Raw genomic sequence first — 3,870 nt, forward strand, 5'->3', positions numbered from 1 at the left:
ATCGTAGTTACGCTTTAAGATCAATGACAGTAGAGAGGTCAATGGTGGTCCCATCACCCTCTGCTATAGAGCCATATGATCCATAATTAAAATGTGCCCTAATGGAAGTTCTGCCAAAATCTGATGGTAGTCCAAGTGACCAGCCCAATTTTCAGCTCTGCTGGATGCCCACCTCAATGAGCCATCCAACCAATCTACTATGCTGGAGAAGTACTTTCCTTACAGCCTCATGTCGCCACTTACTTCTAAATCCTGTACCCTAGCTATCCCAATGCTTTGTCGTGTTTGAGATTTCATTGTAGTATAGATAATGGGAACAACTTCAGTCACTTGAGTTACATTTTTGTTGTTTTTTTTAGATGCTATAACGGGTGATGACACCAACCGGACCTCCATTTCAGAAGAAGTTTTAACTTGTCTCCGCAGTCCTTGGTTGACTAAATTTGCACCTTCGGTTTATACGGTTGTGTTCCTCATATTGCTGCCTTTGAACATAACAGCAATCGTAGTTACGCTTTAAGATCAATAACAGTAGAGAGCTCAATGGTGGTCCCATCACCCTCTGCTATAGAGCCATATGATCCGTAGTTAAAATGTGCCCTAATGGAAGTTCTGCCAAAATCTGATGGTAATCCAAGTGGCCAGACCAATTTTCAACTCTGCTGGGTGCCCACCTCAATGAGCCATCCAACCAAAGGGTAGCCAATCTACTATGCTGGAGAAGAACTTTCCTTACAGCATCATGTCGCCACTTACCTCTAAATCCTGTACCCTAGCTATCCCAATGCTTAGTTGTGTTTGAGATTTCATTGTAGTATAGATAATGGGAACAAATTCAGTCAGTTGAGTTACATTTTTGTTGTTTTTTTAAGATGCTAGAACGGGTGATGACACCAACCGGACCTCCATTTCAGAAGAAGTTTTAGCTTATCTCCGCAGTCCTTGGTTGACTAAATTTGCACCTTTGGTTTATACGGTTGTGTTCTTCATATCGCTGCCTTTGAACATAACAGCAATCGGTTTATACGATTGTGTTCCTCATATCGCTGCCTTTGAACATAACAGCAACCGGTTTATATGGTTGTCTTCCTCATATTGCTGACTTTGAAAATAACAGCAATCGTAGTTACGCTTTAAGATCAATGACAGTAGAGAGGTCAATGGTGGTCCCATCACCCTCTGCTATAGAGCCGTATGATCCGTAGTTAAAATGTGCCCTAATGGAAGTTCTGCCAAAATCTGATGGTAGTCCAAGTGGCCAGCCCAATTTTCAACTCTGCTGGATGCCCACCTCAATGAGCCATCCAACCAAAGGGTAGCCATTCTACTATGTTGGAGGAGTACTTTCCTTACAGCCTCATGTTGCCACTTATCTCTAAATCCTGTACCCTAGCTATCCCAATGCTTTGTTGTGTTTGAGATTTCATTGTAGTATAGATAATGGGACCGAATTCAGTAACTTCAGTTAAATTCTTGTTGTTTTTTTTTAGATGCTAGAACGGGTGATGAAACCAACCGGACCTCCATTTCAGAAGATGTTTTAGCTTATCTCCGCAGTCCTTGGTTGACTAAATTTGCACCTGCGGTTTATACGGTTGTGTTCCTCATATCGCTGCCTTTGAACTTAACAGCAATCATGATATTCCTGTGCAAAATTCAAGTGAAGACACCGGCTGTGGTATTCATGCTGAACTTGGCTGTTGCCGACATCCTCTTAGTTGTCTTGATGCCTTTTGAAATCATTTACCGATCCTCAGGAAACCATTGGGTGATGGGAGAAGGAATGTGCCGCTTTGTGACTGTTGTATCTTTCTGCAACATGAACTGCTCCATCCTGCTGATGACCAGTATCAGCGTGGACCGCTTCCTGAGCGTGGTCTATCCTATGCAATCTCTCCTATGGCGCACCGTGAGCAGAGCCTGGTATGTTTGTCTTTTCATCTGGATGGTTTCCATCGCCAGCGCTGTGCCGCTTCTTATAAGCCAACTAACTGTTCGCATCGACCAACTGAACATCACAGTTTGCTATGATACGACGGCACATAAAGGCTTTGAGACCATTTACTTTCATTATTTCACTGCTTATATCTCAATTTTCTTTTTGTTGCCTTTTATTGTTACAATTTTCTGTTACGCCGGAACCATCCGAAGTCTGAGCTCACCAAAAATCGAAAGCACCTTTAAAAAGTCCCGATCCGTGTGCCTTTGTTTCACAGTGCTTTTTGAATTTATTATTTGCTTTGGCCCGACCAACACCTTTTTTTTGCTTAATTATCTGAACATCAATAAGCCTTTTGGAGACTCTATGTATTTTGCCTATATCATGTCTTTCACTATTAGTAGCATTAGCTGTTGTCTGGACCCTGTTATCTATTATTGCGGGTCCTCAAAGTTTGTGAAATACATATACAGCTTGGTGTGTTGTGGCAAAACTGAAGCTGACCATAAACAGAAAGACAGACGTCTGCCCGTATTCTATAGAGCCGGGATCTGATGTCATTACTTTTACGGTACATCTTGCCCAACAGGCAGAAGAGGGCAAACACTGGGATCTAGCTTTTCATGGTCCGTCCAAAGAATGATCCCGGTACTCTACTATAGGGATAAGAAAATTTAATATCCAATTAATGGCAAATAAATTAGAAAAACTTGCCATCATTTGCTATTTCAGCAATGATGGTGGCTCCCATCAACTGCATGGGAAATGAAGGCGGTGGAGGCTGGAACGGGTTTTAAATGGCCATCCTGGACCTGTTCTTGTGGTTCCTCATTAGCTGAGAAACGAAAATGGATTTGAAAAGTAAAGTATTTCATTCTATATGCACATGGAGTGCACTTTTAACCACTTGCTGTCCGGCCACTGTATATAAACGGCCGGACGGCGGCTGTCCAGGGGCGGGTTGCTGCTCATAAACGGCGCCTGCCATGATGGACTGTGAGCGCTCTCAGGGAGCGCGCAGCACCGCGATCCGGTGCCCGCTGTGTCCTCTGGACACAGTGGAACACTGATCATCGTACGGGACCTCTGTGCGAGGTCCCGATCATGTGATCACTGATTGGCCAATCAGTGACCACATGCAGAGTAGTAAGCAAGATGTCGCTTCTGACATCATTGCTTACTACGTGTGAAATCTGTGAATGATCACAGAGGTCACATGGTACAGGGCTATTCACAACAGCCTTGTACCATGTGACAAGTTGTGACCAATCACAGCTCACACAGTAGTTCTCAATGACTGCAAGAATGCAGCCAGAGAGGAGAAATTATTGACTTTACAGCCTTTATGGGTGTAAAAGCAATCAGTGTAAAAAAAAAAAAAAACCTTCATCAACCCCAACAAGTAGTACAGTGTCACCATGGTGACACTGTACTGCTAGGGTGACAGTATGTAAGTATGTAGAAAAAAAACCCCATAAATAATATAAAAATATAAAATAAAAATATAAAAAATACATTTAAAAATTATAATTTTTGGTTGTAAACTAATTTGGGTTATTTTTTTTTTACGAAAAAGATAACTGAATTTATTTTGGCCAAGATTTATGATGAAATATTATTTATTTGAAAAATTTGATAAGAAAAACGCTTTTTTCAAAATTTATGGACTTTTTCATTTATATAGCAAAAAAAAAAAAAATTCCAGTGGTGAATAAATACCACCAAAATTAAGCTTTATCTGTCTCAAAAAAATGCTACAAAAAATCATATGGGTACAGTGTTGCATGACCGCGCAATTGTCATTCAAAGTGTGATAGCACTGAAAGCTGAAAATTGGCCTGGACAGGAAGGGGGTGAAAGTGTCCGGACTGGAAGGGGGTGAAAGTGTCCGGACTGGAAGGGGTGAAAGTGTCCGGACTGGAAGGGGGGGG

At 41.8% G+C, this 3,870-nt stretch overlaps 1 pseudogene; it reads left to right on the forward strand.

Annotated features, from left to right (window-relative positions):
- The first annotated feature begins 1,490 nt into the window (after positions 1-1,490).
- LOC149428568 (proteinase-activated receptor 1 pseudogene) lies at positions 1,491-2,494 on the forward strand (annotated as a pseudogene).
- The last annotated feature ends 1,376 nt before the right edge of the window (positions 2,495-3,870 follow it).

This window comes from Staurois parvus, unplaced genomic scaffold (assembly GCF_062004578.1).
Source record: "Staurois parvus isolate SC_StPar_1 unplaced genomic scaffold, SC_StPar_1.0 ptg003129l, whole genome shotgun sequence".
NCBI lineage: Eukaryota > Metazoa > Chordata > Amphibia > Anura > Ranidae > Staurois > Staurois parvus.